The sequence below is a fragment of the Pantherophis guttatus genome, chromosome 2 (genome assembly GCF_059756535.1).
Source record: "Pantherophis guttatus breed Tessera chromosome 2, ASM5975653v1, whole genome shotgun sequence".
Lineage (NCBI taxonomy): Eukaryota > Metazoa > Chordata > Lepidosauria > Squamata > Colubridae > Pantherophis > Pantherophis guttatus.
This window is the reverse complement of record NC_142064.1, coordinates 224580302-224604661: the sequence shown is the minus strand read 5'-3', so window position 1 is coordinate 224604661 and position 24360 is coordinate 224580302. Positions and strand designations below refer to the sequence as shown.

Here is a 24360-nt window from a genome sequence, read left to right as displayed (position 1 = left end):
ATGGAATAATACATTTGGTGAGAAGAATGGTAGCAGTCCCCAATTTACCTCAGTCACAGCTGAGTCATGCTTGAATGAATTATGCAAGACAAAGAATATAGGTATCTACACATCTACTATCAATCTTGCTTTTCTCCAGACAGACTGCTAATATTTATTCTCTGTATGAGGATAGTCAAAACAAGATTGGGTATAAATGTATGTTTAGTAAGTCTCTAAACCAGTCCCTTTGCCCCACTCTGTGTACTTAGAATCATATAAAGTCCACAAATCTATTCTGGTCTCTTCTCTCTTCCACAATCTGAAGCATATGAATGTCATTCACCCACACCTATCTATTCTTCAATATTAACACTGGATAATGCAAGCAGCATGTGCTACAGAGAACAAAGCACTCCACACCAGACATGTCTGCCTGATTCAAGGAACTCTCCTTGAACACAGTCCAAGTGGCTTAAGTTAGCAAAGCCAAGAACAGGAAAAGGGGAAAAAAAATATTTGTAGACTATCAACAAACACAAAGGAAAATTCAACTACAAAGAAAGCTGAAATGAACAAATATGGCTGACCTGAATTTGCTGCAGAACATGTATAAAATATGTAGGACCTATATATTCAGCTATGCAATTGACAAAGCTATGTGACTTTGGGAGTTTTTATAGCTTCTTGTCATTGTCATAATTTTTGCAGACACAGGATTCACTTCGAATTGTACACATTTTTAATACATAAGTATTTGGCCAATATTGGTAAATCCATGACTGTTTGACAAAAAAATAAAAATAAAAAAACCAAAGTTACAACAAATAATAGATACAACAAAATACACCCATACAGTAATTACTCCCAAAGTGTATTTAAGCAAAATAGCCAGATTAGGTCTACCACACCTGATTTGAAAAAAAATCTGATCAATCTCTAAGTGGCATCACACACAACCCACACACACACACACAAACATACAAACAAATATAAAAAGCCAGGGGCATTTTCTTTTTTTTCCTTTACCACTATATAGAAATCAGTCAGATTTGTTTGTATCCTAGTTTTTTTGTTTTATAATCCCAGCTCAAATCCTACTTCAAATTGAAACACGTAAATAACTAACACCAATATTTTTCTTTTTTAAAAAAAATCAATTTTAGTAAAAGTTTTAAATGAAATAAATATAATAAAGAAAAGCTCAAAACCAGCCAAAAGTCCTTGTTTTTTCCACTTAGGTTTCCAGTACAGGGGCTTCTGGAACAAAACAATGTATGATATTGTACCAATCTTCCTTTAAACACTCAACTGTATTCAATCATATAGAAAGAAATGGTAATTATTTGATTTTAACAAGAATATCACATATGTAGATGCTGAACCTCAGGCCTCCTTCAGACAAGGTCCCAGCTTAAAAAAAAAAAAAAGCAAATTTGCTAGTCCTTCTTGTTCAGGAGGACACAACAGCCTCTTTTAACTGGAGGGACAAATCAAGAATATACCAACATTAGTAATATAATAACACTTAATAATAATTCTGATGGCTCAGAACAATGTAAAAGCCCATGGAAACAAAAGTGAAATGTCTCTTTCCTAACTCCAATTGCCTAGGCTAGAACTATAAATTTCCTGCATGATAGCTTCCTGTATTCATAAACATGTTTATACTTATATCTTTTATCTTATGTGTTTGACAAATAATAAATAAATATAAATAAATCATAGAATTTAGGATATATACAACCTGTGCTAAACTTGTGTTCACTGCCACAGAACAGTTGCCTACATTCAAATGGCATGATGTGTCGAGAATTTTTAACTACTTTACTACAAAATAATAATGGGCTTCCAAAGTCTTTTTTTTTTTTAATTGTGTGTGAAATTGTATTTGCAGTTTGTTTTACAACTTGCTGTTATGTTCTTGTAAAATATTAACACGCTACTGATGAGGTCAGGGGAAATTACTCATCAGACATGCTGGAGAAATGCATTCACATACCAAGGTGTGCACAGATATTTTACAAGCACAATTTACTGTAGCCAAGATGCTTCACCTAGCATGTATGGAGATGTACAAGAATTCATATTCAACTATGCTAAACTTTTATATAAGGTCTCACTTATATGTTTTTTCTTCCCAGTATTGCTAAATCATTAATCAGGCCTGAATGAGGAGGCTTGAAATACACATTTAACACACAAAATACATACATAATACATAATAAAGATTCTTTGCACAAATCTTTCTGGTTATAACAACGAAGAGAAGAGCCCCGAATTCCACTGTATCTTTTCCTTGAAGTTGATTGGGAACTGTTAAAGAAAATCAGCTCAGCTGTAATTAGAGTGCTTTCTATCAGGTCCTATTCTAACACTGTTCATTCACCACCAGAAAACTGGAGAGAAAAATCAAGCACACCTACGCAAGAACAATTTCAGCATGCTGCAGTTGAACGTCTACCAGGGAGATCCTGGAAGTACGCCAAGGAGGATACAGAATCATAAATACTACAACTGCCCCCTCCAACACCCCCTCAACACAGAGTCATCTGTGCTGTTCCCAGTCAGCATTAAGTGAATGGAGGAACCACCAAAATATGGCGTGATATGGAGGTTCCCAAATTTCTTTCTGTATATTAAAGCTACAATGCAATTTAGGGTGTATAATGTTATACAGTGGAGTAGACTTGAAAATAGAAACTTGGAATGACGCATTCATACTCACAGTGAAGACTTAACAAGTAGCGCTCTTCTGAATGGACTACAGCAATACAAATGTTTTGAAAGAACAGGAGAAATGGATATGGTAAAACACCAACTACTAGGATACTGACAGTCCAAATGCAATCATGTTTATTTGGAAATAATCATATTGTACTTCGGAAGTACCAAATACTTCTCAGTAAGTATGGCTAAGACTGAAGTCTTAGGCCAAAGTATTTCAGAGCTGACAGAGTAAAGCCAATGGAAAGAAAAACATAGGCCTTAGGCAGATGGTGAACAAGCTGGCTTTCTTTTTGTAATAATATTTAGAGCTTATTCTTACATACTGTATTTTTCGGAGTATGATACGCATTCTCCCCCCTCCCCCCAAGAGGCTGAAAATTTAGGTGCATCTTATACTGCAAATGTAGCCTCGCCCACCCACTGGCCCCCACCCTTCAGCCTCCATGCATCCTCTTCCTGCCTACAGAGATTGCCACCAACAATGGCTTGTGTATTTGGGCTCCTAGTTGCGTTTTCAGCCTCCAAATGCTCCATTTGAGAGCCCTTCAGGGTTGCAAGGATCGCCAAAGCACATCGCCGCCAATCGCCACCCAAAAATGTGACTCGTTTGGAGGCTTAAAAAGTGAAGCGCAGTGCTCAAAATGCCTACCCAGAACAGCTGCTGCCTTCTCTTACCCCTTCTGAGCTTCACTGGAGCTCCCTCTGGCAATCAGCTGTGCTTTCAAAGCTTTTTTTCAGCCCTAACGAGGCGCTAGTAAGTGAAGTGATCTTCCGTGCTTCACCTGCTTATCTCATGGCTTCTCTCTCCGATGATCAGCTGTGCTTTAGAAGCTGTTTTTTATCCCCAACCAGGGGATAAAAGCATGCTCAAAACCAGCAAACTAATGTGCTGAAGCTGACCAGACTAAGGTCGCTAGCCAGATGAATATCTGGTAGGTAGATTTTTTTTCCTATTTTCCTCCCCAAAAACTAAGGTGTGTCTTATACTCAGGTGCGTCTTATACTCTGAAAAATATGGTAATTAGCTGAAGAACTGTCTCTAAGGCCTGTCTCAAACAGGCATTTTTCTATATTCATGTGACTCTTGTGAATTACTTTGGAAGTTACATCTTATTTTTTTTTCTCTTCACTATATTCTTTCTTTTCTTTCTATTTTCTATAGGGAATTTTCTTCTCCTTTGTATCTTTCACTTTCTATTCTGTTTTATTTTAGTTTGTATTACATTTTATTATTGTAATGTAAAAAATTAATAAAAATCATGTATTTTTAACAAAAGAATCTTGCAAGCTACATTAAACTCTTAAAAATAATACAACAAACTCCACAAAACATATTCCTAAAACAGTGGCAGTCTGCTGACAGCAGCAAGGTAGAAAGAACCCTTGAATATTATTCTGGTGTTCCCTTTTTCTCTCACTTACAGGAGATTAAGGAGAAGCACATGATATAAGGCTGTGATCAAACAAAACAGAATTATAAGAATACTCAAAATCATCCTCCACACAACCCCTTGCAAAAGTCCAGAACTATGCTAAATCACATAGGAAATAGCATGAAAAAATAAGATTAAGGATATATACATATTTTACAATTTACCTTTTTAATAGCGCTGAAAAGAATTTTACCAAAAATGCAGAATGATGTCAAATTATTCTGTATATTCTACCACTGTAGCCTTCAGAAATATTAAAATAATATTGTAAATGAAGGTAGGGAACCTTTTAGCTTATATATCTTGCATAAAGTAAGTCTGGAGGTTTGATCCTGGCATCATCATAAAAAGCTAGAAAAATATCCACTTGAAACACTGAAGACTTTGGATTCAAGGAACCATCATTTCGAGGAGCTTATTGTCCTTAGTTTGCAATGGAATTATACTTCCTCAGGTGGAATTTGTATGCAATATGTGGCTTATCCTATATTTATCCATCAATAAACAGGTGGAATCTGTGGTCAGGATAGCCTTTGCATAGGTCAATCTTATAAACCGACTGTGTATAAGTCACAATCATTCCTGATTTAATCATTCCCCCATGGGAACCAATTGACTATTCTGATGCACTACATATAGGGATGCCCTTGAAAACTACTCAGAAACTACAAAATTCCAGAATGCAGCAACAAACCGTGTTGGGTATTCATCATTTTGCCCATGTACCATCTGCTGCACTCATTACCAATGGGTTTCCAGTGGAATTTAAGACATTGGTTGTTGCCTATAGAGCCCTTCATAGCTTAAGACCTGGATACATGCATGTAAGATCTGTTAGAGTTGGCACGTTCCAAGTCTCTGCTGTAAAAGAGATCCTGGAAATAAGCCTTCTCTGTGGTTGCGAAGCTATGGAATAACACCTCCCATGAAGCTCACATGGCCCTAACTCTATGTGATTTAATAAATATTTTTTAAAAATGTCTCCTCAAGCAGGCCCTACATCAATTAAAGGTATGATCTCAGTCTATGACTGAGTTTCTTCTGTCCTTGATGTATTGCAAAATAATGTTTTTATAAGTCTATTAGCTTGGGGTTATTATTTTGTATAAGTTGCCTAGAGTTGTTTCTATAGCTGAGGAATCATTATGGATGGATGGATGATGAGTGATTGAGTGAATAAATGAATATTATTCATTAGATTTAGAGACTGCTTTTTACCCGGTCCTTAATATATTTTATAATTTTTCATCAAAATGATTTTCGAACTAATGAACTGATTCACCCAATGTACCAATGTAGTATTTCATGTATTCTTTTCTCTTGACAATCTTGCTGAATCAGTCCCAGAAATACATTTAACAATCAAGCTGAGAAACAAAATATTCACATGGGTATTTTAATTACATGTCAACAGTGCAAAGAAAAAGTTTGAAAGACTGTTATTCCCTTTGTATGAAAAAGAAGTGGGATCTTAACGTGTTCCTACATTACATTCACACAAGCAGCTTTTGTAAAAGGTTGTGGGGGGGGGGTTGGTCTTTTTACAAGATCGGCAATGGCATAATATTGGAATTTACACTTTCCTGCCATGTGAGAAGAGGAGTAAGGCTAACTAGCAATCCTGTTTTCAGGGGAGTAACAGATGGTAAAAATCAGAAGCAACTAAATGAAGATTGCTTTAAAAGAGAAGTAAAATAAGGACTAAACATAAGAAATTCAGAATTGATAATTCAGGGTGAAAACGTGTTGAAAAATAAAAATGAATGGTGACAACTCTGGTGTGAAAGAAAAGCCCAGCTTTTCTGATACACATTGAAATAAATGTTTTGAAAGGGATAAAGTAAGAAAGAGTGGATGGAATTAGTGTGCTAGAACTAGAAAAATATTTCAGTTACTAAAAAGTTAATATTCATATGTTATGCATAGTGATAAGCTAAATTACTGCTAATAGCTAACCATTTCACTGAACAAATGCATATATTATATAAATTGGACAAATTATATTACAACTTCCTCTCTTCAGAACTTGCACACACACTGTACTAATTCATAATTTTGATTATTGCAATTATTCTGCCAACAGTCTCCTCCCGCACCTCAGTTTAGTCTCCTTTTAGCTAGTACTTCATGGAACTAAGTGGGATGATATTCTTCACTCTGTCCAGATAAATACTGGACATCTTTTCTGAATTTCAGCTCCAAGCTGAAATTCTTGCTGAGCTTCTTCACAAATATCTGCTAAAGGTTCTTGGCTCCCAGTTTTCCAGTTAACTCCACTCACACCTACCTCAGCCCAATCTCTTTATTCCTTATATTCTCACATCCTGGACATAAACTGTTTCAACTCCTATCCTCAAAACGACGCTATAGAGCACTGCACACCAGAACAACTAGACACAAGAACAGTTTTTTCCCAAATGCCATCACTCTGCTAAACAAATAATTCCCTCAACACTGTCAAACTAGTTACTAAGTTTGCACTACTATTAATCTTCTAATCGTTCCCAACACCCATCTCCTCCCACTTATGACTGTATGACTGTAACTTTGTTGCTTGTATCCTTACAATTTATATTGATATTGTTTCCTGACTGCTTATTTGTACCCTATGACTATCATTAAGTGTTGTACCTTATGATTCTTGATGAACATATTTTTTCTTTTATGTACACTGAGAGTGTATGTACCAAAGACAAATTCCTTGTGTGTCCAATCACACTTGGCCAATAAAAAATTCTATTCTTCTATTCTATTCTATTCTATTCTATTCTATTCTATTCTATTCTATTCTATTCTATTCTATTCTATTCTATTCTATGTAACCAAACTAAAGTCACCAATGAATCCATCGTCTTGGCTTAATTTAAAGATGTCCTCTATACAACTTTTTTAAAAAACAAATTCCCTCAAATACTGTCACAAATCCTACACCCTTATTTTCCACTGCTGAGAATACCAGGATTTGAAATCCACATACAATACAAGTTGGGAAATTCTGACCTACACCAAATAAAATGCACATCTGTTCTTAAATGGGATCTTTTCTTTGCTGTCCTTTGCAAACAACATTCAAAACTGATTTTCCAAAGTAAAGGAACTTATTTGCGAAAATGTTCTGAAGTCCCAAGTCCTTGCTTCCTTCCTCTCTTACATATTATAACTAATGACTTAAGAATCAACAAGGGCAGGATTGAGCTCTCTATAGGGGCCAACCATCCTTAGCTACTCATTCTAACAATAAGATGCTGCCAAACGCTTTTACTGCACCATGCTTTTAACTTGCTCTCTTCTTCCCACTTTCCCCTTTTACATCTTGGGAAAGATTTGACAGAATCTTGTAACATTCTGCAGTTGAAATTGGCAGGTCTTAAATTAATTGACTACAATTTTACACAACAACATGTTTAGCTGAAAATTGGCCTGGGGCCTGTTGGCTTGCCACAGTTCCCCTGACACTTTTCAGAAAACCAAAAAAAATAAAATAAAAAGCAAATCTAGGCAAAAGGAACAGATTGCCTGTGTGACCCACTCCCTGCCAAAATCACCCCCTCCTTTTTTTTATTCCTTGCTTCTCAGGCCTACTCTAAACTCCACTAATATTTTCCCAGCTCTCGTTACCAGCTTGTTAAACCATTCTAATCCTCTTCACGGAGTTCTCTCCTATAAATTCCATACAGCTTTCATTTCTACATGGTTATCAGCCTGTTGGCTTCCCTTAATGGCCGCTGTGCAATAATCTGGATACAAACTAACCTGAATCTATTTGTGACAGATTCATTAAGAGCCAATAATTTCAAAAGAAATGGCCGACAGTCTGGGAACAATATAATAACACTGGCATAACCAAACTCAGATTTATTTTTGCATTTTATCCTCAACATCCGGTTGGCATAGCTGATCAGGTCAATATTAATTTCAGAGGAAATTGTATCACTGCCACTGTTTTACTTAGCTTAATTTGTTAATCATGTCAAAAAGAACCTGAGCTAGTGATTACATTACAACTGTTGGAATTTCAGTTATGATTTTGATCACGTTGCAAGAAGTACCCATGTTCATGCTATGACCAAGCTAGATGTCATGGGACATGTGGACTTTGTCCTCACAGACTGTGAAATTTTTGATTGCTTTAGTCCTTTAGCTCTTTCTTCCATTATCACAAGGCCAGCTGTAATTTGCAGAGAAAGTTGAGATAGCAAGGCTTTGATGAAATGGTAATTTCATTAGATTATTTCTCTCCATAAACTTTTACCTAGATACTAATATAAAACTTGAAGAACTACTATATGAACTTGGCTTTTTTTCCCCTGCCCTTGCCATCCGATTTTTATTTTATGTCATTTTTTTTTATCATAAGCTTATGAACAAGAATGACTTTTTTAAAGTCTACTAATGAAAGTCCCTTTGAAAATATTTTAAGTGAAAAAGTAGGATAAAAATATTTCACCCAAGAAGAAGGAAGAAAAGACAGCATGGGAAATTTATAAATCTAAGCAGAAAAATGAAGATAACCATAACCTAAACAGTTGCTTTTTTGAAGGACAGGAGGGGATGTTCCTTTCAATTGTGTCCCAATCTTGGAGTCTGCCTGCTTAAGACCCTGCAGTTTTCCCAGCAGCCTTTTAAGAAATGTGTTTGCCATTGCCTGCTTAGCGTGGCTTTAATAAGATATCAGAAGAAGATATAAGAAGAAAGACCGAGCAAGACCTACACCAGAAGCAATGGCCATGGAATCAGCCTACTGATTCCACTGGATGCAACCACTGGATGCAACCTAGAGATTGAGTCAATCATATTGTAGATCCTTAAAGTAGGAATATTTAATTTAAAGTTTGAATCCAGATTCTTGAAGACCACATGACATGTCCCAAGAAGCTGCCTCCCCACCACATAGGCAAGTAATGAAGACCATTCCATTCAGCCCAATAGTTCAAAAAAACTGGACTGGAGGAAAGGGACCAAAAGGAGACCTTCATGTTTCAAATGTGACAAATGCCCGTAATTGACTCCATGCTGAAGGACCTGAACAAGTAGAATAGACAGAAGAGCCTTCCTATGTAATCCTATTTATACAAAGAGAAAAGGGATGAAAACTAGATGGTATCTTTACAATTCCATCTGGTTTATTAGTTTAAGTTGACAAATAATTTGCTGATTTGCTGACTAAACCAAGATATCCTGAAGTATTGTTTCTGAATGTGTAAAGCTATAATCTGTCTCTCCAAAAAGATTAGTTTTTACTCATTCCTTCCTTTCTACAGTACTAGAAAGACGGCTCAGAGAGGTAAGAGATAACAAGAACAACACAACCATAAGAAGAAGAATGATCTGCCTGTAAATACTAAAATATAAACCCAAAAGATCATTCTCAAACCACCCTCCCTGCAATGAATGCATGTTTGAAACAAATAACTTGTTGAAGGAAGTAATTAGTAATTAGTTTAGCTAGGCTGACTGTATTGTTTTTCTTTCAATAATGTATGTGCAATTGTTGCCTTCATTATATTTTCCATTTCCCAATAAACTGACAATCTTTATTGTTACAGTTTTGGCTTCACTGCTTCTGTGCACTAAAAGCTTCTCCACATGAAGACTGCACATACAGCTATCTTGTGTGTTTCAGGATTGCTATACCAGTAGTTTTGTTAAGTTTTACAGGCTTATACAGGAAGAACCAAATCACCTTTTTGTTTTCTTAGACTGAAGAAAAACTAAAAACACTTCAGTTGGACTAAGTAGGGGCATCAGAAGGAGTTCAGCCTGACTGTTACCTATTATAATTACCTTTTATAGATGTATCTTTAGGAGGAGTTTGCCAAGAAAGCCTCTAAGTTATCCTTCCTCCAATTTATAAAACATAGAAGACGTCCTTTAAGGCAATCAGCACAGATAGGTGGACTTCAACTTCCAGAATTCCCAGTAAGGATTTTGCTGGCTGGACAATTTTTATTTAACAAATTTATATTGCTGCCCAAGTCACACATAGTGATTCCTGGTGATTTACAGAAATAAAAATCCATAATTTAAAACCCCCAATCCCACCCCCTTCCAGGAGTGGCTCTGTATCAACCTAGGGTCCCCAAGCTGATAAAACCATGACTTCAGGGACTTTCAGAAAAGTGGGGGCCAATATTACTTCTGAAAGAAAGATATTCCATAGGAAGGGAACCATTACAGAGAAGGCCCTTTTTTTTGGTGCCATTACATGTTTTTCCTTAATGGATGGCACCTGCAACATGCCCTGCTTTCCACTCTGGTGGACCAAGTAGAAGTAACTGAGAAGAGACAGTTCTTCTTGGTCCAAGTCATGTAAGGCTTTAAAGATAATAACCAGTACCTTGAATTGCACCCAGAAGCAAATCAGCAACCAATGCAGCTCTCACAATTCTGGAAATCCACACATGCTGGAGATTACAGTATTTCCAAATTGCTTAAAGGTCTTCTACTCCTTAAAGGAAAAAAAAACATATCCTGCCCCTAGAAAATAAGGCATCAATTCAATTCTTAACTTATTGGGATTAGATGCTCTCCCTGGCACACTAATACCTTGCCACACTGCACCCTGCTATCTTCAGGTGAAGATCAAAACAGCGTATCTTTCCCCTATCATTTTTCCATCCAAATTTTCTCCATCTCAGGTGGTCTTTTTTTTTAGAAAAGCAATTATAAGTCATCCCACAAAAAAATGGAAGAGTGTTTCACTCCAGATCAGGGGTGAAATCCAGCAGGTTCTGGAGAACCGGTAGCGGAAATTTTGAGCAGTTCGGAGAACCAGTAGCAGAAATCAAGGGATAGCCTAGCCATCCAACTGAAGAGCAACTGGGCTGCGCATGCTTCAAAACTGATTTGAAAAAGGTGTTTTGCATTGTCTGTAAGTAGAAGCAGTGCTGAAGATGCATGGTTTCCCCAGCCTGTTGTAGAGTCTTGAGAAAAAGTGTGTTGGTGTGGGTGAGGATCAGGGGTGAAATCCAGCAGGTTTCACTACCGGTTCTGGAGAACTGGTAGTGGAAATTTTGAGCAGTTCCAAGAACGGGCATTTACCACCTCTAGCTAGCTCCAGAGTGGGGTGGGAATGGAGATTTTGCAATATCCTTCCCCCTGGAGTGGGGTGGAAATGGAGATTGTGCAGTATCCTTCCCTTGCTACGCCCACCAAGCCACACCACGTCCACAGAACCAGTAGTAAAAAAAAATTGGATTTCATCACTGCTCCAGATCATTAGTGATCAGCAGAAACAGGTGAAATCAAAAGAGTGAGCATCTTGTCTGTAATGTTCAGTGCTTGATTCCATATGAGAAAGAATTATACTTTCCTCAAACCAGTGTTTCATGTCAATATAAAGGAATTTTGGGTCTGATTCATATGTTTCAATAGTGTTATGTTTGCAGCTGAGAATGCAAATCCCAAGGGTACCATTTTATAAAATTGGAAAGTAGACTCTATGAAGTAATCCCACATGTTCAGAACCGACATTAGCCATTCTTGTAGTTCTGTAGTTCTCCATGTAGGAAATGCTTTCCAAAAATGACTTGTCACACAGATTGAAGAAGTATGCATTCTCAGCAACAAACACACAACTTATGCAATGTATGAAAAGCACTTTAGTTCTGTTTTTATTATACTGAAAAGCAGTCTCTTAGGCTATGATAAATCACTGACAGATGGAAGAACTACTTAACTCTTTTCCTTCTTCTCATTTTGTTCACCCAAAAAAAAAATCCCTTTCAAAGAAATAGTGCAAATTATGACTCATTGACAAAGACAGAAATCTCTTACAAATGATATCTGGAAATTGATCGTGTGAACAAAGACAAGTCAAACTAGCAGAAAGCTTATAATCACCATGGAAACAATTGTTTTTGATGTTTTTATGTAAAGAAAGAAGATAAAAGTAAATAACCAAGAGAACAATTGTAACCTAACTATAATTATTATGTAATCATAACAAAAAATGGTTGTGAATTCTGTTTATTGCTGACTGCATTGTCTTTTCTGAAAGTTCAATAAAATGTCTTTTTGGTACTATACTCTTTAAACAAGATCTCGAGCAATCAGATTTTACTTGAAAGAAAAAACTTATGTGATATTCTACTTTTAAAACTAACTCTTAGTCTAATCCATCCTTATATCCTTTCTACAGTCTCCCCAATCTCACCTTAAAAGTGGCCCCAACTGCAAAAAATAGTTAGGGAATAGGAAAGAATAGGAACAGATTAAGTTCAGTCAGAGCCAAAAAAGCAGTTTGTTTGTAAGACTTCGTTTTCTTGGATAAACAGAAACATCCTGTGTGCAACTGAAAGCCCTTATTTTTAAAAAATAAGTTTTTTAAAAAAATCCAGCCAAAAATGCAGTGTTCCCTTTTTTTTTTACAGCTTATTATAAAAAGCAAAGAAAGGACCTAGGATAGAATGTAAAAACTGAAAAATAGTTGCTAATTTAAACTACCTATTACTTACTACCCATTGAGAGAAAAGGATGACTAAGCAACAAGGTGGATGGACTCAGCTTTGGGGCAGTGATGGCGCCAATGGAAGACCTGAAAGACCAGATTAGGGACAAATAATCATGAAGAAAATCTATCTATGTGGTCCCTAAGCATTGACAACAACTTGATTTTAAAAAAATCAATCAGTCAATCAATTGTGAATGAGATCTTTTACATCAGGAAAACTTTCCTGATTCCCTGACAATAGCAGCAGCTTTCCAAGAAAGGCTGAGATGCCACTTTAATTCCCTGCAGTCCTCTCAAAGGCCTGATGCAATGATATTCCACTTCATGGGACAAATATGAAAGTAAAATGAAGATTTACAGGCATGAATGGCTCAGAGTTCTTATCAGTCAAACTGATGGCTATCTAGGCTGTCAGGTGCTAAACCAGACCTGGTATGTATGATATATTACATACACTGTGGCACACTTAGACTCCGTCTGACAGGTGAATCCTGACTAGAAGCTGAACTATAGTTCAGATAAATAAATAAATAATTTTATTGTCATTGTATGTATACCCAGTATACCCATACAACGAAATTCACTTAACACCCAAAGACCAAGTCCAACATACATAATAATCCCCAAACACACTCCCACCTACCACAATTCTCCACCCTAAACCACCCAAACATCCACACAACAGACCAAGATAGAGAGTATGAACTATAATATGTATCCATGATTTTGTAATAAGTTTACTTATCTTGACCATGGCTCTTGCAACCTGGAATGAGCAGATAATCTATGGCTAAATTCCTTCTTCTGATCTCTCAATATAGAGACAGAGGGGCAGAAGCCAGTTGCTCTCTCTCCCATCTCAGTCACCATTTCAACAGACAAGCTTTTTTTCCCCAATTGTAATGTTTAAAAAATTAAACACAGGAAATTCAGCTCACCAGCACAAAGTTATGTGGACACTGGCCAACTCCCTCATGTGCCAGACTTGGCACAGTGCGGCACAAAACAGTTTCATTTGTCTTTTTATTCTATTTGCCGTTCCGTGGCTCCAAACCCCATCGCTTAGCACAGAGGTGTCAAACTCAAGGCCCGGGGACCGGATCCGGCCCGCAGGGTATTTAGATCTGGCCCACGGGGTCACCCTGGAAACAGCGAAAGATTGGCCCGCGGTGCTTCTGCCAGCGAAAATGGGCTCCCAAGCTCCATTTTCAGCTGTCACGGCCTCCTGCAATCCTCTGTCAGTGAAAACAGAGCTCGGGAGGGCGGCCCCGACAGGAGTGAGGTTGAGCTGGCCACACCCACCCTGGCCCCTCCACCCTGGCCCCCTGAGGTAAAACACAACCCTGATGCGGCCCTCAATGAAATCGAGTTTGACACCCCTGGCTTAGCACTTCTTACTAAACAGAAGTACTGAAGAATCGGAGAAAAAGGCCATACTAATATATAAAGCAAATCATTTGCTTGGTGCCATCTCTGGGTTATTACTACCTTAGAGTAAGCCAACCTCAGAGAATTTAAAGAAATAAGAAATAAAATATTCTCTAAAAGAAGGTTAGAAACGTTGCCTTTGGAAAAGATGCAGTTTAACAACATTTATCTGACCTTTTACAATTGTTGTGCCCTTTAATATGTATCATATAAAATTGACATTTTCTACATTTCACAGAAAAAAAAGGAGAATCAGAAAAAAAACTATAGATCTAATGATCATAGAAAAAAATTGCTTTACAACTTCATATAATTAAACTGTTATAAGTATGTGTTGATGTGCATGTGTGTGTAAGAAAGAGAAGACAGTGTTCATATATCATGTTAAACATAGTTTGTTTTAATAGTGGCTTATTTAATGGCTGTGTTTGAAAACATGGTAAATCAAAAATAAACAACCACATTAATTCCTATATATTAATTTTGACCATAATTCTTCAGTTTCACTTATTTCTAAAATATACCAAATTATAAAAATACTTCTACAATAGAAAAACTTACTTTTGTTATACACACACACACACACACACACTAGTCTATTTACAGGGGAAAAATGAAAATTGCATGTTATTACAGCTCATTCTTAAAACTGTTAACCCCATACAATCTGCCTTATAATATTAGCTTGAATTCCAGGAGTTATCAAGTAGACAATTCAATAGTGTAGGCCTTTTCTTCATAGCTACAATTATTTGGGAAAGACAGATATAGTGATAATCAGTAATATATCGCAATTTACATTTATAGAATGCAATCTTTGATCATTATTATTATTATGGGATATACAGATGCAGATAACAGAAAAAGATTGTGTGTGTGTCTGTGTCTGTGTGTCTGTGAGAGAGAGAGAGATTTTCTATATTACCAGACAAAAACAAAATATTGCTAACAACCATTAGCCATTTATTGGTATGATGATGATGATGATGGTTCTGTAACTTTGCATGTACAGGTACATTGATAGCTTCTGCACCGGAGACAAATCCCTTGTGTCTCTATCCACACTTGGCCAAATAAAAGTTTCTGTTTTCTTTCTGCCATCCCATATTTAATTCTACATTTTCATTCTAAAATCAATGTTAAGATTCTTTTTCTCTACTCAGAAAATCCCATTTTTTAACTAGATAAGGATAAAGATAACACGAAGAAAGAAAATCCTAACTTGTTAAAAAGAAACGTGGTATAATTTTCAGTGTTGAATACAACTAGATATTCGTTTGAAGCAGCGGTGAAATCTGAACCGGTTTGCTACCGGTTCACTGGCCGCTATGGCTGTGCACCAAGTGTGTGCTGTGCGCGTGCATGCACAGTTCGCACCAAATGCTTGCTGCGCGCATGCGCATTATACACCAAAAAGTTCCAACGATCACAGCTGTGCTGCACGATCCTCGGGACCTCTTTTTTTACTTTTTTAAAACATTTTTTTACTACCTATTTATCTGAAATGGTAGTAAAAAATGCTTTAAAAGTTTTTTTTTTAAAAAGTTCCGACGATCAGCTGAGCAACGCACAATCGTCAGAACTTTTTTTTTTTTACTTTTTAAAGCATTTTAACTACAGGTTCTGGAGAACCGGTAGTAAAAAAAATGCTTAAAAAGAAAAAAAAAGTTCCGACGATCATGCGTCGCTCAGCTGATTTTCAGAACTTTTTTTTTACATTTTTTACTACCGGTTCAGTGAACCAGTAGCATTTTTTACTACCGGTTCAGGCGAACCGGCCCAAACCGGCAGCATTTCACCCTTGGTTTGAAGAGCCATAAACACAACAAGAGAAAAGAAGACACACGGTTAAAATGACCTTTGGGAAATAAATATAAAATTGAATGTTGGAAGCTCCCATCTTCTCTATTCTAAAAATGCCTTAGAGGATCTGCTTTCGGGAAGAGGGGATATAGAAGTACTTAATGACTTTTACTAAACATAGTAAGGAACCTTTAAGATCATTAGACATGAATCCTCTCATAATTTTTATTTCTTTTAGTTATTTGGGGTGGGAGAACTAGTCTCTGAAGACAGCCTTTGGAAATGTGCTTAAAAGAAAAAGAAGTAAGGATATTGTTCTAGTGTACAACAGCTTCCTCAAACTGTTTGTATGCAGCACTCAATCTCTCACTGCCCTGTTTTTTGTTTTGTTTTTTACTGCAATCACAATTTTACTGTTTAGATCCAGTCAGACAGAATAACTTGGCCCAGAGCCCTGTGAAATATAACACAAAGGACTAAAACAAAAATATGACAGGAACTATTATCCCAATCCATAGTTACATAGGGAAGCAAATAATAGCCACATGCTTGACCCAAACTCATAGCAAAGCTGACTCTCATTGTTTCATTTCTTTCCAGTGCTGGAGGATGCCAGCCAGATTTTTCTTTGAAGCTGAAGCACAATTTTATTGTTTGCGTGGCTATCATTTGTCCCTGGAATGCACAAAAAGCTTTGCAGGCGACAAAAATTTACTGAAATTAAAGCCTGGTAAAAGAGGGAGATTCTTTGATTATCCTTATATGAGAAAATTAGGATTTGCACATGGTCAATACTACCTATGCCTTTTGTTAGGTCTGGTCTATTTCTAATAAGTCTCATTAATAAATAAAAAGTATACTTACCTGAAATACATTTTTACTTTTAAATGTGCAGATCATTGTTCACTTAATAAAAAATCATTCTATCTTGGCTACTACGCTGGCGGGGGGGGAGGAGAAATCCTTGTATTTCTTTTAAGGCAGATTTATGTTAAGGGAAGGCAATGTTTCATACTAGACATGGAAAAAGCAGAACCAAGAAATGGAAATCATCCCAGATTAATTAATAAAAGATAACAGAATGATTTTATGGATCTGGCAAAAGCCCAATTGTGAAGCTTAACGTAACATGGAAAACAGAATGTTAGATTCCAGATACACAGATATTTTAGTATTTTTAAGTAGATTTATGAAAACTGAAAGGAAAGGAAATGCATTATACAGTTTCTGTTCTACTTGAAACATTTCATGAATACCTAACATAGCCAAACTGTTTACTTAAAGACTGAAGAATTGTTTGAATAATTTTAATAATAAGAATAATTTTCACCAATGAACACTAGGCAACAGGTTTCCTATACAACAGCCAGCAAAATACTGCAGACATGAATACTAAGCACTACCATACTTTGAAGTCCAAAATTTGTCATTCCTTTCCAACAGTTTGAGCTCCAGTACTAAAATGCAAAATTGAGCCATAGTGCAGTTTCAGTTAAATTCCTTTTTCCATCTGCACACCCTTAAATGTCTCTAGATTGAAATTCTGAAAAATCATACTTTATATGACAGAATCTTAAATTTAAAAAGTTTGCATTGTTTTTTTTTTAATTTAAGATTCATATATTCTTTGTGCAGAAATTCTTGAGATAGAAAGTCTTTGACTGCAGGAAGGTTCAGAATGAAAATAGCCATGATGCACAATAAACTTGTCATAAACTTTTCCTGTCAGTTTTAGCACTTCCTTTGTTTTTATGAAATGAAGGGCTGCTTTCACAAAACAATGCTTCCTGCAAGAACTCTTCTGTCCTGGGTGATGTGAATCACCCTTTCTACATCTGAATTCATTCAGTTATGCAACATTGAGGCAGTGTATTTTTTTATTTTTATTTTTTTGCAGATAATGAAATATGTCTAGAGCAAATAGTCTTATTTTATAAATCAGGGCTAAAGTTGGGGCTTTCTCATATTAAAGTCATATAAAATATTTACCATCCTAAAGAAAGGAGCAATACACGTTTGCAAATACATCATATGAAACGCCACATTCTCTGCATGCCTATGTAAATAGTAAGACCATTTATTCAAATACATTATGTGGACTCCTAACCATTCAGCTAAATTATATAGCTGAATTCTGTGTTCATTCATTTGTGTTTTAAATTTTGTAGATTTACTGCCAATTGATGTGCCATCATTTATTCATGCAAACTTTAGCAAACAGAAATTCTGCTAAACGATGAATCATAGAATTTATCAGGCACCTTTCTAATAACAGAATGTCAGATATACCACCCCAAGTGACAGCACTGTAGAAATGCCAAAGCAATCATGTCAATGGTGTTGCTCCATTGAGGATTTTAATGGCTTCCAGATGTTGAAGCACTTCAGCTTCTAACATAAGTTCTGTTTGTCTCTATTTTTATTTCTTATCAATGTTAGGAAGAAAAAGTTGTAAAAAAAAATGTATTGTTGTGTAAAGTGCACAATTTTAGATATGTCCTATTATGCAGTATCTTTTTGAATATGGGTTTCCTACATACACATTATATGTGTAGGTATATTATATATCTGTCCCATATGTGTATTTTTATCTACATGGAGAAATGAAACACTTTGCACAGCAAAGTATGTTTCCAGCATACATATGAGCAATGTATATGCTAGAATGCCTACTATATGAACAAATATATTTTCTTGGGTTAGAATGCACAAATCTCAAACAATAAATTCAACACCAAAGTTTTTGGGATAGAAATTTCTATTTAAAGAAGCAAGATTGGTAGGTAGGGCAATTGTGCAATAATAAAAAATTAGACTGCTCTTCTATACACCTGTGAATGTGTTGCTTTGCCTGAATATTACTGGTCAATAGCATCAGCAAACAGCCTGAAGGTCAATCTTCAATGCCTCCTTTGGTTAGGCCTTCTGTCTCTGGCATCATCTGAAACCAGAACATAAGTTCCTACCATGTCAGGCAGGAAACGAACAAATGCGATCCCTCCAAAAATGTACAATGTAAGGGAAAAAGAGGAAATCCCAGCCCCATCTACATGTGTAGATGTTGACCTATCAACTTTTCATTACAGTTATTTTTCAATCTTGGTAAAACATTCATGAGCACTTTGACTTGTAAAAATCTGGATTCAGGAAGTAGAACATTGCAGCCACACGCCATAGTATTATTAATATTGCTAGCACCATTGTTGGTAATTTTTTTTTTAAATTAACCCTGAAAGTAAAATTTTACTCATTACTATAATCTCTTTGGAGGTAGAGTATACTGCTGGTTCATCTCTCATAAAAGCAACTCGTTCGCTCAGGTTCAGAATTTTACACTTAGGGTAAAATGTTGCTGAATGTTATATGGATCGCTTTCTGTTGTGTACCATAATTCTTTTACATACTGTATTATTAGGTTACTTAAGAATTCCACCAGAAGCAGTGACCGAGGTCTTCCTGACAGCTCCTCTATGAAGTTGCTAATCATTCAGTCTAATCAATATGAAGTTGCAGGAATTAGGTTTGTCTAGTCTAGTGAAAAGAAGGATGAGAGGTGACAGGATAGCAATGTACCAATATTTGAAGGGCTGTCACAAAGAAAGGGGGGGGGGGTTTCAAGCTATTTTCCAAAGCACCAGAAGGCAAGACAAGAAACAATAGATGGAAACTAATCAAAGAGAGAAGCTAACTAGATCTAAGGAGAAATTTCCTAACCGTGAGAACAATTAACCAGTTGAATGGTTTGTTTATTTGTTTGTTTGTTTGTTTGTTTGTTTGTTTGTTTGTTTGTTTCAATTTCTATACCGCCCTTCTCCAAATAGGACTCAGGGCGGTGAACAGCCAAAGTAAAAAACAGGACATACAAAATTTAAAAACAGTTTAAAATAATTAAATATTTTGGCCGTAAATTAAAACAATCCAATTTAAAATCAATTTAAGATTTAACTCAAGCCAGCCCAGCTAGTTGAAATAAATAGGTCTTCAGGGCCTGACAAAAAATCCGGAGGTCTGTTATTGTACGTACCTCTGGGGGGAGGTTGTTCCAGAGGGTGGGCGCCGCCACAGAGAAGGCTCTCCCCCTGGGGGTCGCCAGCCGACATTGTCTGGTGGACGGCACCCTGAGGAGGCCCACTCTGTGCGAGCGTACTGGCCGGTGGGAGGCTATTGGTGACAGAAGGCGGTCTCGTAAATATCCCGGCCCTAAGCCATGGAGCGCTTTAAAGGTGGTCACCAACACCTTGAAGCGTACCCGGAAGACCACCGGGAGCCAGTGCAGCTCGCGCAGGAGAGGTGTCACATGGGAGTGCCTCGTCGCCCCCATAATCCCCCGCGCAGCCGCGTTCTGGACCAGCTGGAGCCTCCGGGTGCACCCCAGGGGGAGCCCCATGTAGAGAGCGTTGCAGTAGTCCAGGCGGGAAGTGACGAGTGCCTTCAGAAGTTGTGGGTGCTCCATCACTGTAGGCTTTTAAGAAGTGTATGGGAAGCCACTTGTGCAGGGTGCAGGATCTCCTGCTTTAGCAGGATATAATATAATATAATACCGTTTCCCCCAAAATAAGACATCCCTGATAATATGCCCAATCGGGCTTTTGAGTGCATGGCAATAAGTCCAAGTGCTTATTTCAGCCTTCAAAAAAATATAAGACAGGGTCTTATTTTTGGGGAAACACGGTAACAGAGTTGGAAGGTACCTTGGAGGTCTTCTAGTCCAACCCCCTGCTTAGGCAGGAAACCCTACACCAGTTCAGACAAATGGTTATCCAACATCTTCTTAAACAGTTCCAGTGCTGGAGCATTCACAACTTCTGCAGGCAAGTTGTTCCACTGAATAATTGTCCTAACTGTCAGGAAATTTCTCCTTAGTTCTTAGTTGCTTCTCTCCTTGATTAGTTTCCACCTATTGCTTCTTATCCTACCCTCGGGTTCTTTGAAGAAGTCTTCCAAGGTCCCTTCCAACTCTGTTACTCTGTTATTTCTCTTAGCCCAGGTGACATACTCTTGCAAACTTCAACACATGGAATGTGCTCAGTGAGAAAGATACTGCATGGAGTGTCTTAACCCAGACCTGAAACCAGGAAAAATATTATACTGCTGCTGCCTTTTTCAGATAGCTGTCCATAACCTCACAGCCTTCATAAAGTTTCCTGTACAGTGTTTTCCTTTTAAAATAACCATGCTGGATGGCTATACAAAAAAGTTAGGAATTTCATTTTTTTTCCTTTATAGCTAGGCAGCAGTACAAAGCAATCACACACCTGTAGTTTTGCAAGATGAAACGGTCCTCAAATAGGATTGTGGGGTGGGGGAGACAAGCAGGCAGATAATATGATGAGGTCAGGGACATATAGATTTGGTGGACCGTGAAAGGACAGTAATTTCAGGATACAGGAATGGAACATATGCTGCAACCAGCATTGTGATGGAGTGGGACACTGGGTTCCTGTGACCTTCTTCTCCAAGACTGGCCTGTATCAGGAGATGTCTGTTTACATGAGTTGACTAGTGAAAGGGACAGAAAGGACTACTTGAAAGATGCAAATTTTCATAACTGCTTCAGTATGAGGGCTGTCACATCCTTTCTCAGTGGAGTGCAGCAATGTATAGACCAGTGATGGCAAAACTTTTCGGCACCGAGTGCTCAATCTGGAATGTGCACGCATGCCAGAGCGCCAGAAGCCTGAAGACCAACTGGCCAGTGTGCATGTGTGTGCAAGACAGCTGGATTTTGGGTTTCCCGCATGTGCATGCACACTGGACACTGGTTGTTGGATTACCGGCGCTCCAGCACAGGCGAAGACCAGCTGGCCGGCATGCATACGTGTGCCGGAAACCAGAAGAGCAGCTGGCGATGGTGCATGTGCCCACAGAGAGGGCTCTGCGTGCCACCTCTGGCACACATGCTATAGGTTCATCACAGGTATAGACAGTCCTCGACTTATAACCATTCATTTAGTGGCCATTCAAAATTCAACACATCACTGAAAACAGGGACTTATGACCAGCTTTCACACTTACGATTTTTGCAGCAACCCCATGCTCACATGATCAAAATTTGGGCGCTTGGCAACTTGTGACAGTTATTTGTGACAGTTGCACTGACCCACGGTCATGTGATCACCATTTGTAACCTTCCCAGCTGGTTTCCAACAAGCAAAGTCAATGGGGGAAGCCAGATTCGCTTAATGACCTCATGATTCACCTAACAACCAGTGGTGGGATTCAGCCAGTTCGCACCCCTTCGGGAGAACCGGTTGTCTTTCTGAGCAGTTTGGCAAACTGGTTGTTGGAAGAAATCAGAAGAAATCAGGGCAGAGAACGGTTGTTAAATTACTTGAATCCCACCACTGCTAACAACTATAGTGATTTGCTTAACAGCTTTGGCAATAAAAGGTCATAAAATGGGACAAAACACACTTAACAACTACCTTGCTTAACAACAGAAATTTGGGGCACTATTGTGGTTTAAGTCAAGGACTACCTGTACCTTTACTTTTTCCAACCATCAGTAACCAAGTTTCTACTTTTGCTTTGTGGTTGTTTAAATTTAGAGAGAAATACTTAAGTGTTCAGTTGTAGGTTTGGCTTTATTTTGCTATAAATGTTTTACATCTAATACTCTTTTATTACTTTATTTTATAATCTTACTAATTTACTGTTATTTTATTGTATTTTATGGCTTGCTATATGTTATGTCCTGTGGTTATAACAATAACCTTAGTTACTTCCTTTATTTACCTTTGATTCAACTTGGAATATCTCAGTTTCATATGCCATCTGAACAGATCTACTTTAACAGTTCTCAAACTTTCTTTGGACTGGTGACTCACATGTCCAGCTCCTTTCAGCTTTTGTGGCTGAATGGTTGAGAAATACGCTGAGGTCCCTACAAGGGCAATCTCACTTTTTTCCTCACATTTTCTTTTTCTCTACACATGAAAAATAAATGGGGCTAGTAGATCTTGAACTCCAGTTTCATTCCCAGGCCACACCTTATTACAGCGAGATATTTCTTGGCTCAGATTCAGTGGTCACACACCATTTAATGTGAAGAACAGTGTTTCCCAACCTTGGCAACTTTAAGATGTGTGAACCAACTCCCAAAACTCCAGAGTAGAAATCCACACATCTTTAATTTACTACGGTTGAGAAACACTGGTTTAGTACATCTCACAATTCATTCATGTCACAATTTATTCAGACCCAAAATTTATGTCTAAGAGCTTCCCAATCTCCAAATTCAAAATTGACCCCCTCCCCAGTTATTATATTCCCTGCCTATCTTTGTTATATGCCTAAACAAGTAAAAAAAAAAGCTCACTTATTAAAAAGGCGTATTTTCTTTTTAGAGTAAATCCCTTAGAATGCTGTACTTAAAATATAAATTACAGCATAATCATATTCCATGTTTTCGTTCCCCTTTCTCCCTGTCCATGCATGCATCAACAAAAGACCTTCCTTCATGAAAAGTACAACTTAAATCTCAGTGCATTCATTCTTTATCTAAGTTTCAGGGTAGGTCTCCTTCTAAGGCTTTGTTCACGTGAGGCCCATTCATCTACAGAACATTTTGCTCATTAAAGTTATTAAAACGTGTTGCAGCAATGCCCATAACTACTTGCTTTTCATCTAGAAAAGCTCAAACCAATGATCTCTACAGCACTAGCTGTGTGGGCTCAATGTCAATTCAAAAGGTCAACAACCAGAATCTTCTCATTTTTACTAGCACCTCTGATTCCAGGGCCTCTGTTGCTTCATTCCACCCTGACTCAGTTTCTCCATTCACCGCCCCATTTTAATTACCACGAAGCCCAGATTAAATTTAATGAACAGTGTGTGGCTGTTACAATATAGTTACCTTTATGGGCAATTTGATGAGATCTCATATTATTATCTGGAGGAGATTTATACACATACGACATTTTTCTTTTTTTTCTTTTTTCCACTCTATGAAATTTTTATTGCTAATCCTTTTTAAAAGGATTCTTTTTAAACTTAATTAACTTTAATATGAAACAAAGATTTTTTTTTTCTGAAAAGCAGGTGCTCAGCAAAGTTTTGGGGAATATTGGGACCATCATAAAGATGCAACAAATGTTTTTCACACCTTTCTGAGAGAACTAAAACTCAGTTGGCAAACTTCTTCTTTTTTATAATAAGCTTATTTTAATCTTGTACCAGAAGCAGGAAAGATAGATGGTTTGAGAAAGGAGGAGGATTCCATTTATGCCAAAGTGGAAAATCCTTCCCTCAACAGAGATGGAAGCCTCAGACGCAAGCTGTCCCTCAATATGATGAGATATATTTTGTCCTCATCAGAGCAAGTGATAGTAGCATATTACTTTCTCTCTTAGAAGGGAGTGGCTTGGCAATTTTAACTATAAAAACACCAAATCTCCTTTTTGTTGGTGTGTATGCGAGCACACACACACGACTAGCCCAATTTTGAATTCAGGAGGAGGGGTTGTTGGTTTGCTTGTTTTTGCTCAGATTGCAATGTGATATGAGGATGGGGACTGTTGCATGTGTTCAGGTACA

General features: G+C 37.4%; 1 protein-coding gene across 5 annotated transcripts in view; it reads right to left on the bottom strand.

Moving 5' to 3' along the window:
* PLXNA1 (plexin A1) overlaps positions 1–24360 on the bottom strand; it is a 395502-nt gene that overhangs the window by 230118 nt on the left and 141024 nt on the right. The window lies entirely within an intron of this gene.